General features: G+C 40.1%; 1 long non-coding RNA gene across 1 annotated transcript in view; it reads right to left on the reverse strand.

Moving 5' to 3' along the window:
* Positions 1-7,004: 7,004 nt before the first annotated feature.
* The window catches only part of LOC116634250, a 108,530-nt gene continuing 103,126 nt past the window's right edge, over positions 7,005-12,408 (reverse strand). Inside the window, exons 2-3 of the long non-coding RNA XR_004299922.1 lie at positions 12,238-12,310; positions 7,005-7,081 (exon numbers count right to left, since the gene is read on the reverse strand). This is a non-coding gene — a long non-coding RNA (uncharacterized LOC116634250). The remainder of the gene's footprint in view (positions 7,082-12,237; positions 12,311-12,408) is intronic.

Here is a 12,408-nt window from a genome sequence, read left to right on the forward strand (position 1 = left end):
TCATTATTAATTTTCCAAAAGATAGTCAAATTCTCTCATTACTACAAAGGGTTACTTCATACCAACATTTAACCCTAAAAACATAATATCTGTATTTTTCCTCTTCCCAAGGGGCCTGAGTGGTATATTTTCATGACAGTAAATGTTGATTTCTTTTTTGCTTGTGCTTTGTTTCCATCTAGATGTATACCTTCATTACACAGACCACTATTCTATTTTCCTTCTACCATATCGGTTTTTGAATAAAGTATGTTTTTCTCTTGATATATTCAGGCTGAGTTTTATGTCATAAAACCTTAGTCCTCTCAATAATATTATACTTATTTTTTTTTTGGTTTAAAACTTCGAGTTCTTTTGTCGCCTCCTTTTCTGTGTTGGCCTATATAGTCTCCTAAGATCATAAATATTCTTTTTTTTTTTTTTTTCTGAGAGAGAGAGAGAGAGTGCAAGCAAGTGGGGGGAAGCTGCAAAGGGAGAGGGAGAGAGAGAATCTCAAGCAGGCTCCATGCTGAGATGTGAGGCTCCATCCCAGGACCCTGAGGTCATGACCTGAGCTGAAATCAAGAGTCGGACGCTTAACCCACCAAGCCACCCAGGCGCCCCCATAAATACTGTTCTTAGTGAACATCTCTATTATTTGTTGAATGAATGAAAGAGTGATAATTACTAAGGACCACCTCCACTATACAAACCCTTTCTCTGGCATGCCCACTGTCCTTATTACCTACTTGGTAGTTGGTCTTGGTTTTTCTCACTGCCCTTTATTCATTCATTTTTGTTAAATATGTTCTCCACTTTGATTTTTTTCATTTTTGTTAAATATGTTCTCCATTTTCAGTAGTTCATCCTACTGACAGTCCTATCATGATCCAGAAGACAAATTCTTTCCTTTAAATACCTTCTATGTAACCAGCTATTACCTGCCTTCTTCTTCCAGAGTCATGACCAATAAACCAGAAGAAGACAAAAAAAGTCCCACTCAACCTTAAGTGTTTTCCCTTCCCTACCTGGTCCTAGAGATGTAGATCCTGTGACAACAACTTTTGTTCCCACATGAACAGAGTAGCATGGATCGGTGAGGTTGGTGATCTTGGCAGGTCCTCTATCATATCTGGAGTCCTGCTCTGAGAGGCTATAGTGCGTAGACCCATGACCACAGCAGATTTATGCATGGCCATCTCCTCCCAACCAGCAGAGAGTTCACTATCAAATAGTTATGATATGTGTGTTTTTATTTGATTGAGATAACAGTTCCATCATTTTTTGAATGATCAGGAATCTCTTGGAATCTCTTAGAGGTTGGATAATGCCTCTACTTGAATATGTCTGGAATTGCCCTCTAGGAGAAGAACCTCATAAAGCTTCCACGCAGCTTAATTTTCTCTTGCTCATCTTCAGCTGTGTCACAGTTGTCACAGTCCTTATAGGCTCCAGATGGTTAACCTTCAAAAAACAAAACAAAACAAAAAGCTGTGCCCTTCTACTCTATGTTCTATCATTTGTTTCTTTCCAAGGTAGGTTCTGCTTAGGATATTTTACAGAGTACAATATGACTCACCCACCTCCTCCCTTTATTGTTACAGCCCAGAATAAGTACACAGGCCCTTCCAGTTTAAGACAGTATTATTTATTACTGTGGAGAAGTAGATAGGTTAATGACAACAAATGTGAAAAAGCTACCCCCAAAATCAAGACATCTAAGAGTTTTCCTAGCTATTTTCCTTGGCATGTAATTACTGACTTCCTTTCTCTCTAGTATACTTAGAAACCAGGGTGAGGTTTTGTGGATTTTTAGTGTCTTCTACAACTCACATCCTAATATCTGTCCCTCGTGTGGGGCTTCGCCAGTTGACCAGTCTGACATTCCTTTGGGGCCCTATTTGGGGACAGAGACTAGAAAAACCTAAAGATTCCTTCTCTGCACTTCAGGTTATTTCACTCTGAATTTGCAGGTATGTCCTCACTCTTCCTGAGACTACCCCAGTCTTCCAGCCCTGCAAGCCCTCCTTTTTGTCTCTCCCATTACCCAAGAGAGAAAAGGGTCTTCCTTCTTAACTCCCTGAACACTCCTCCTCCCAGAGGATACCTGTCCTTCCTTGACCAGTGGCCCTATCTTTCACCCTTCCAGGAAATCTGCTTTATGCAGTGCCTGCAACGCACTCAGCGGCCAGGTAAGATGAGTTCTGCTTACAGCCAGTGCTTGCTTCTTCCCCTGCTGTTCTCAGATACTATCCAGTGCAGCTTCTCTGATCTTGGCCCTCGTGGCTCCCATCATCTTATAGTAGCCAGGACCAGCTACCTAATTTGCAGGGCCCAATGCAAAGTGAAATTGTGGGTCTCTGTTCAAACATTATTAAGAATTTCAAGACTGCATTAGGACACCATAGACCACATGCAGGGCCCTCTGACTGCAGGATCCCATGCGACTACACAGGCCGCACTTCCATAAAGCCAGCCCTGCTAGGAGCATGTCTTTCTGGAATCTTGGGATAGTCTTCAATCTTGTGTACTCTTCTTTGCCTCAAGGTATCATCTTTGGCTAAATTCACCATATTCATGCTTCAGATTGTCAATTTACAGTAAAAGAGGTTATTTTCCTCAACTAGTCCATAATCTAGCCCTACTCAGGTCAGCTTATTGGTTCTACTCACCCCCTAAATTCTCTGAGATGACCCACAGGGGTGTCCCATTCCCAGGGAAATGACTGCTTTAGAATTAAAATTCTATAATATAAAAAATAATTTCAGTCATTCATTAGTCATTTGTTGTAGAACTGTTCTCTATCCAGCTTGATGCTAAGGATACAAAAAAAGAGGACACCTGCCCTCATGTAGTTCACAACCCAGTGGAGGTAGGCACACTTAGAGAAATGGATAGAAAACAACTAGAGCAATGCTCTAACAGAAGGATTCAAATTTAAAAACCAAATCAAAAAGAAGTATGAATAAGCCTAATTTCTACCAATGGGAAAAGCTACTTAATTCACCACATCTACTTGTTGACAAAGATTTCCCTTCCCCTCCTTGTTTTTTTCATCTGGCTTATTTTTTGTGTTAGTTCCTCAACACATCCTTCTCACAGTGTGGAGTATGCAGAGGTGCTCCTCAAGCCCTTTCACCTTCTCCTGTAAGCAAGAAACAAGTTATAATTACCACAAACATTGTTGGCCAACCCCTCAAGCACAAAAGAAACATATCATCTACCCACCCTGCCCCAGATTGCAACAGTGGCTTTGCTCTCAGTATTTCTTCACCTTCTAGATAAAATAGTAGTGCTTCTGAAATGACTGTAGAAGAAAGCTCCTTCTTAAAAAATGGTTTTATTTACCATGGATCATGTTATAAATTGGCCATGTCCTTCTGCCCTAGGGATCTACAGTCAGTAAGAGGGGAGGTAAATTTCTGGCTCTCCAGGAAACTTCCCGAACTCCACAACCAAAAGTTTGGGACTTCAATAAAGCAATAGATATGGAAACAGTTTAGGAAAACCTGGCATCACAGCCAGTCAATGGACTACTTTTTTAAAAATGTGCTGCATTTTTCTACTGCATTGCCTAGGCCGTCAATCTTCATAATCACTCTTTCTTCTCTAGGAAGGATCTCTGACCAAGTTACAATGACTAAAGGAATCATCTTGGCCTTCCTCTAGAGAGGCTGAGAACCTAGCTGCAGGAAAGAAAATGCTTCCACCCTCCTCCCCCTTACCACCACCACCCTCAGTGCTCCCCAACCCCACAGTCAGCTTCAATCCAAGTGCCAGAGTCCATAGTAGAGTGACTTGGAGGATAACAGAGCAACAACATGCCAGCAAAAGGACTCTTGGGTTTGGCTTTTTGGGTTTTGTTTTTGTTTTTTTGTTTTTTTTTCCAGAGGCACACTCTGGTCAAGCACCCTTCAGCCACCTACATTAGCCTTCCTCCATCAACCTCCAGGATCAGTCTCACCCATGAATTGCTCATGAATAAGTAGTCACTTATGTCCTAAACATCCAAGGGTGTTAAGAAACCTCTGCTGCTTTGAAGTTTTGTCTTCACTTGCCTCCCTTGATTCTTGAAATTCCACCATCAGAGTCATTCCTGCAAGTAATGATATCATTGATTAGATTCTTTCCAGGTGATAGCTCCCAGATCAGATTGTGTTAAGGGGAAAGTGGAAAAAGTATGAAGGTCCAGTGTGCTGATGGGAGAGGAATTTCCATAATAGAGACAAAAGCTCTGAAAGGGAAGCCTGTATCCCAGAAAATAAGTCTATTTTACAACTACACTTAGGCCCAGAACCACTCCTGTCCCACCGAGAACTTGTTCTGATCCTGTTAGTCGAGGTTGTCTTGACTCAACACCTTATAAAAAGACCCCAACTAAAGATCACAGGAAAGCTCAGGCTGATTCTGGTTTATTTCACTGCACCTGATACAACAGTGTTTGCATATGCTTGATCTCCTCAGCCTGAACACTCAGCAATTGGGTGAAATTCTGGAGTTGCCTCTATGAACTGCTCATTTCCCTCAGGCAATACAGTGAGAAAAAGAAGACACTTTGTTCATCCTCAAGATTCTTAGAGAGCTGGGTTAGCCAAAGGCGATGGCCTCCTCACCTCTGGTTGGCAGACCACTGGAAGAGTTAGTATTCTCTGTGCATTTACCTGTGTAGAGGCGGTAATGGTAGATGTTAAATTAGCCTGCTCACCTATTGGAAGCAATAGGTTATAATGGAAAAAAGCATGGATTTGGGAGTCACATAGATTTTCCTAATGCTGCTATTTACTATGTTTTTGACATTGGTTAGATCACCTAATCCCTCTGAGCCTCTGTTTCTTCATTTGTGAAATAGGGATAATGATGCCCACCTTGTAGGGCCATGGGGAGAATACATACGGAGCCCGGCAGACCATAGTCTTTCTACAAATGCAGTGGTCTTCCTCCATTAGTTTCCTATTGGGATGGAGCATATGAAATTACAATGTTCTGCACTATTAAAGCTGTACATCCTAACCCAGAAAAAGAAACCTTTCTAAAATTCTTCCTTGCATCTTAAATACTCTAGTTTAACTGTAGTCTCACTATCTCAAAAAGTTATGTCCCCCAAGACCAGAGAATGAATTTGAAGCTCCCGTTGTTTAACATAGCTTTTGATATGATCTCTGTGCATGAAAGAAAATGCAGCTGTCTTCCACATGAAATGAGAAACGTGGGTTTGTTGTGGTATATATTTACTTAGGTTCCCCAAATCAATTATTCTAATGTAGTTTAAGAATTACCAACAAATGAATTTATAACATTCTTTCAATGTTGATTTACTGCAGTAGGAACATGAAAGAAAGAAAGAAAGAAAGAGAGAGAGAGAGAGAGAGAAAAAAAAGAAAAGGAAGGGAAGGAAGAGAAGGAAGGAAGGATCCTATCAACTTATTGTGTGAACACCCAAATAATACTTAATATTTCAGAGATACAATAGAAAAGTATCCTGACCTTATACCTGCAAAAAAATCCCTCCCCCCAAAAAAGGTTTAATTTATTTATGCAGTTCAAAAAATAAAAAGTTGTGACTATATTACAAGCCTCTAAGGCTTTCTCAAAACAAAAGTAATCTATAGCCTGGACTCAAAAAATAAAAAGACTTACCACAGGCTTCAAATTCCTGAGGTGGGAGTTTTCCATAGATCACAGCAAACTGATCATGCATAGAAAGGCTGACACAGCAAGGGTCACTAAGGAAAGGAAGAGAAACACAAGGGAGAAATGAAAAAGAAAAGAAAGGAAGAAAAAATGCTACTTTCTCTTTTTTGGCATATATAATTTCTATGAAAGAGCTTCTGAAACGCTCAAACCTAGGTAAATATTCAATCAGGTAATTAGTTTTGAAAAGCTTTTCAAATTCCAGATAATAATGCAGTTGGGCAAAAAGGTGTTTCTTTGGGGCCCCCAATGAGAAATAATAAATTCTTGGTGATTAATGGCACTTATGTGCTCTTGGACATTAAAAACATTTTCTGCTCTTGAGTCACACGGAAGCTACAGCTTGAATTTTATTGTTCAATTTGCCTTTTCCTTTCCTGGGTGAGCCAGCACTGGATTTAGAAGTTGAAAGTTTATAGAGTCAGCAGGACCCCAAGGGACTGAGAGCTAAGCTGAGCCAATGAGGATAATGCCAAAGATTATCTACCCTCCGTGAAAAAGCGGGATTCAGAAAAGAAAAAGGAGGAAGGGTGATTATAAAGACTGACAGTCTGTAACTTAGACAAAATTTCTTTGGGGGGGTTGGCAAATCTCGTTTTAAAAAAACAAACAAACAAAAAATTTCCTGGTTCACAGTTGCCGAAGCTCTTCTTTTTTTTCCATCTTTGGCACATGGTCAAAGGACAAACTGATGTCTTCCCAGAGGACTGGAGGAGGATGCATGAGTCTTCAGACTCGGTACAGCAAGGCTCACAGCTAAAAGCAGAGGGTTGAGAGTTAGGACGCTTTCGGGGGTTGAAAGGAAAAGATTTTTGCTCAGTCAACGATGGGTTTTGTCAGTGTTGAGGTGCTTTTCCCTGCGTCCTTAAAGAAGTTCCCCAAGTTGGACCTTGGGCATTACCTAAACACTAAACAGTACTATCTCTATCTTTCTGTAATGTTCTTCAAGCACATTTTAGTTACACTTTACAAAACCATCCTCGTCATTTTCCCCAGTCTTGGCAGTGACTGAAAACAGTGCAAAATAGAAGACTTTCATGGGAACAGTTACCCATATCGAAATTAATACAGTCTTGCCAGTCCTGTAATGTGTTTTCTCTAGCCTTAATCTCCCCATCTGTAAAATGGAGAGGACATAAAGACCACAGGTACAAGGTATCCAATTTATAAAGACCCGGAGCTAAGACTTTTCAGGAATCTGAAAGAAACAAAAACAAACAAGCAAACAAAATATCTCAAGAGAGTACTGGATTAGGGTCTCAACTCTCCCACCTCCTGGGACTGTCCAATCCAGGAGCTTCAACGAGGTCCACGAGGGAAGGCTTATCTTCTCCTGTTGGGTAAGTTTACTGAAAATGCGGGTAGATGCACCTCTCTTTTCCTGTGTCCCAATTTCCTGTAAACGATAAAACTGTAAAACAAAAAGTAATAAGATCCAAATCTTCCTGCTGGGGACTTGATGAAGACGAATTAGACACTGACACTCGGGAAAAGATGGAAGGCTCTCCATGACAGAGGCCAAACGAATTCAAAATGAAAATCATCAATTTGAGTGTGCTCACATGTTACTTAAAAATCAATGAAGAAACAAAGTGAGGGAACCCTGAAGCCATTTTAGCACCCCTGCTTTTGCACTCCACTCTAACTTAGCAGCCCTGAAATATCTTGGCTCTGAAAACCCAGTCAATCATCATTAATAATGATATTTTTATAGCACTTTAAAAATTGGAATTTCCAGAGCCACTTTGATAGATGCCCTGTCACTACCTTGCCATTTGCGTAATTTTTTTTCTGAGTTGTTTTTTCCCCTGTATTTAAAGAATTTTTTAACAGAGAAGAGGAGGATTTTTCTTTTGATTGAAAAATTCATAAGGGATGGCACAGCTTGCCCTTGCTACGAATCCCTTACTAATGAGCAGTGTAATTTAGCGATTATACAAGGACTTTCAACTTTAACGATTCTAGAACTCGAATTTACTTAAGGAGTTAAAACAAATGCCTGCCTGTTGCCTCCAGATCTGGAATGAGAGTTCAGTGAGTTTGCACAAAGATGAAAAAGATTAGAGGCAAAAGCCAGGTTGTTGTTTTCTCGGATACACAAACATCTCGAGCAATTTACCTGTTGTTTTTCTCACTGTGAACCTTTAGGAATTACTTAGTACCTCTAGTGTGACTTGCCCAGAAAATTCAGAATATTCCTTCAAAATATTTTAATTCATTAATTTATAAATAAATTAGGCAAATTTTCCTCTGCTTCTGGCTTTATCTGATCATTTCTTCCTCATACACACAACACACACACAGACACACACACACACACACACACACACCCCAAACAGCACTGAGTATTCCTTGCCTTTGAAAATGCAGATGAAATTTCTTATTTCTGTTGTAACTTCCACAAAACTATCCAAGCTTATGAGATATGTTGGCCAGCTCCAACTTTGAAAGGGAACTCAAACAATTCATGTTTAACCTCTGAGCCAAAAAAAAGCCTGAATTTTTTCAAAAGTTAGTATTGTTTTGTTTTTCCCCCCTTGTAGCTTCTTTTATTCTTTGCCTCCAAAAGACTGCACAGGAATTTTTATCACCACTGGGGGCTTAATACTGGTGGTGGAAAAAACGAGTTCCTGTCCTGGTGCCGAACTAAAAAGGAATACATGTCTTGGATGTATCAGGTTTCTTTGTCAAGCAAACAAAAATAAAGGGATCTAGTTTACTGGAATAGTTGCAGTGCTCATTAAAATTGATGACTTCGAAGATTCTGTGCCTCTCTTCCTTTAACCAGGGCCATCAGCCAAGAATCTGCTGTGCTGTTAAAGACATCATGTTATTGGGGTGTTGTAAAACAGACCACTGCTGTTGCCTGTGCTCACCCTTCATGTTTCAGTGTGACAGCGAGAGAGGCCTGGGGGCACTGGCAGAGGATGGGCCTCACCATTTGGCCAAGGGGCACCAGTAGAATAGATGTATGGGACTAAGACACAACCTCGTATCTTTTAGCCATGAACATCAAGTTCGAAAGAGAAAGAAAAGGAGCTGGATTAGCATGAGGCGGAGTTCAGTTTTTCTTAGAAATGTGCGACTCTGCAAAAGTGTGCCTTTATTTTTGGCACAAATTGCTATAGCAAATTACATAGCTTATCAGATGTGGTTTTTTGGGCTCAGTGGAGAAGCCACCGCAGGGACTTGTTCTCTTTGTTGTTTGTTCCCAGTTGGGAATTTGGATAGATCAGTGTCCTCTTATATTTCAGGAACAGGCTTTAATAATAAGTGCTAACACTATTCGTGATCCAATTAAACTCACATTATTACAATTGACCAAATTAGACCTTGGACTTACAAGAGATTTCCATTCTGCCCTAAGGGAGGTAAGATACAAAGTTTGAAACTCCATGTCACAGATTAGCCAACGGGACCACGTAAACTTTGGGGGGAGTGAAGAGAACAGAGCAGGGCAAGAGGTCAATCCCAGTGAACGAGGAGTTTCAGAGAGAACATTCTCACTTCTTCTCACCAGCCCTCTCTCTCCTTTATTTCTTGACCGTCTATGTAAATTCACCCTCATCTAGGTGAATGTCACTTTTGATATTATTTCTATTTATTTTGTTGCCAAAAATGGAGAATAGATTGAAAACATAATTATAGAAACAGAAATTTTCCACTAGCTAAAATAACCATCGAGTACTCATGTGTTCGTTGGTTTATTCACTCATTTATACCAAGATAAAGCACATACCAGGGGGGATGCAAAAGAAGTATAAAAATAGGGTTCAAGGAGGCCAATTTATTAAAAGTACAACACAAGACAATAGGTAAGCAAGTGCATCACACCCAGGAGCACAGTGTCGAAGGTAGAGGGAAAAGTCAATGTGGAAAAGAGAGGCTTAGTAAAGAACAACTCCTGGAGGAAGATGAATCTTAATTGGAAACTTCAATGCTGCATAGATCTTCAAGTGTTTTTTCACTTTGGAACCCTTTTCTTCCAATGAAATCTTAACACAGAAATCCAATGCAGAGCCAGAGGAACAGAGCCCGGCTCTCACCCTCTCCACTTCCCATATTCCTCCCCTGTGTTTCCCCTACCTTCAAGGTTCACAATTGGAGAGTCATGGGCATCGATAAAAAGCAAGTTAAGGAAGAGAAGGAAGGCAGCACTGGGTGTGGAGAACAGCGTGAGTAAAGCTGAATGAACAGGTATGATAGAAATGTTTCGAACGAGTCCAATGAAAGCATTTAGGCAAAGAAATCTGCCTGAAGTTGATTCCATAGGCCTTAGGGGACACATGGACGATTCTCAAATTGAAGAGTGATGTGATAGAAATGAACATTTAAGGATATTAACATGGCAACTATATGCTGATGGTTTGCAATAGAGAGAGTCCAGTGAGGATGCAACTGGAGTAATCCGAATGTCAGAAATAGAGGGCCCCCAACAGAGTCGCAACTTCAAAAATAGGGGTGCAGCCAATAGGTCTTAGTGATTGATTAAATATGGGAGTGATGGAAATACAGGCTTGAAAGTCATTTTTTACTGAGGTATTTATATTATACACTTGTAAGAATCTGTAGTTTGTCCACGGCCTTTATCTCTATTAGTCATTATACATTTGTGTGATTATTTTACTAATACATTTCTACCCCTGGACTACAATACTCCATGAGATCGGGGACTCTGCCTGTTTGGTACTAGAACTTAGCATCATAGGTATAAAACAGCCACGCATATTTGTGAAATTAAGAAACTCAATAAATGATGGTGTCATTGACTTTATTAAAAGAACTAGAGAAAAGTAGTTGAGTTCGATCTTTATCATATTTTTCTTAGATGTAGAAAATAGGTCTAAATTCAGATTTCTTACCCCTGCTTACCACATGGGTCTGAAGAGCAGTTGAAATGTCAGTGATGGGTGTAAAAACTAGGCATCAACAGCAATGAAGCCATGAGAATGAATTAGTTTACCCAGAGAGAGTGTGCGTTTAAAGACAGAAGAGCAGAGAGAACTTGAGGAATCTCATGCAGAAGTCAAATGGAGAACCGGAACAGTCAAAATTAAAGAATATTTTTCTGAGGGTAAATTTGGAATGGTTTGCCATACACCCACACTTTGAGACATTTATAAACTATAACAGGAAGAAATCCTCTTTTTAAAAAGTTTAAAACATTAGGAATTTTGGAAGTGGGGATAAGATGTACAATTAATCAAAAGGAATCCAACCCATTTTCAGTCTCTATCAGAATTTTTTTATAGTATTTGTAAAATATGACTGACCACCTTATCCCAAATACTCATGGTGTCCCTGCTGAGAAAGAGTAGCCCAGACATGGAGCTTTTTCTTTGCTTTGCTTTTTTTTCTCTTTTCTTTTTTTCTCTCCCACTTTCCTTTGATAGCAACATATAAAACATCTCTTTCTTAGAATTATATAAGCCCCATGAAATTCTCAAATCTCATTTGCTGATCTAATTTTGGTACCATTCCACCTAAATCCTCTTGTTCGTTGTTGTTTTTGTTGTCAATGCCGCTATTGTTGTGAGTTGTTTTGTTTTTAGAGTTTTTGTTTTGTTCTCTTCTGTTCTTTGGGTGGTAGAAAGGAGAGAGAGAAAAATATGTTTGAATGACACAAACTATGATTTCTTTGTAGTCAAAGAAAGTGCCTGTATCCCCCGTCCATTCTTACTTAGAGCATTAGACAAACAGATCTTTCTTTTTTTCTTAAAAATAGCATTAGCCCCAAGGACATTACTATACAAAGTCACAATGTGGATTTTCTTCCATTTTTTTTTCTATTTAGTCCTAGGAGAAATTATGTGTGTTTTATCCAGAAAATAAATAGGTATGGATTTTGAATGCCTCACATGCTACGTGCTGTAATTCATATAAAAAATGTAAATGTTAAAGTTCTGAAGGTATTTGAAAGTGAAGTCTAATATGAATAGCAAGGAGTCTGAGAGAAGAAAACTGTGGGAATAAAAAGACATTGTAGCCACCAATGGTATTTCTTGAGCAGAAGCTGCACAGGTACTTTCTGGTTTCAGGCCTCAAATAGTGGTTTTGTTCCAGAGGAAACACCAAACTACCAAAACTTGAGATGGGTCCAGGGACAATACAGAGCCGAGACGATCCTCTGCTAAATCTGGAAGTTAGGCTTCAGAAGGCTGCACACACATCTGCTTGAAGCTACCTCCAATCCATGAAGGCCTTTTGGAGTTTGTTCATTTATTCATGTCCACGAAGCTCTAAGAGGACACCTAAGATGTGTCCAGCACTGTACTAGGCCAAAGAAGTAAAGAGACCCAGTCCCTGGTCCAGGGAGCCCGCGCTGGGGGGAGCTCCTCTGCAGCCACCACCCCCAACAGTCTTTCCTCCTCACCTTCTGAAAGATTTGCAGGTATCTGACTGTAAACAGGCGGCTCTTTTGTTGCCATCCGTTGTGTTTATGGGCACATAAAAAACCTTACGTAGCTGTGACTTAATCTCATTTTCCAAGAATAACACCACTTTTTTCACATCCCCATTCATATTTTCTCTTTATGTAATCCGTAATTGCAGAAGGAGCGAACTCACCTCTCTGGGCGCTGTCTGCCCGAACACTTGGCAAGACGCAGGGAGCATCCTCCTCCAGAACACTGTGAAAGTCCTGAGGAGAAAGAATCATCAGTCACTGGGGAGAGAAATCGTCCAGCTTATACCAAGGGTCAGGCTAAGGAGGAATAAATGGAGACACATGCTCCATGA

The sequence above is a fragment of the Phoca vitulina genome, unplaced genomic scaffold (assembly GCF_004348235.1).
Source record: "Phoca vitulina isolate PV1807 unplaced genomic scaffold, GSC_HSeal_1.0 scaffold9, whole genome shotgun sequence".
In the NCBI taxonomy this organism is placed as follows: domain Eukaryota; kingdom Metazoa; phylum Chordata; class Mammalia; order Carnivora; family Phocidae; genus Phoca; species Phoca vitulina.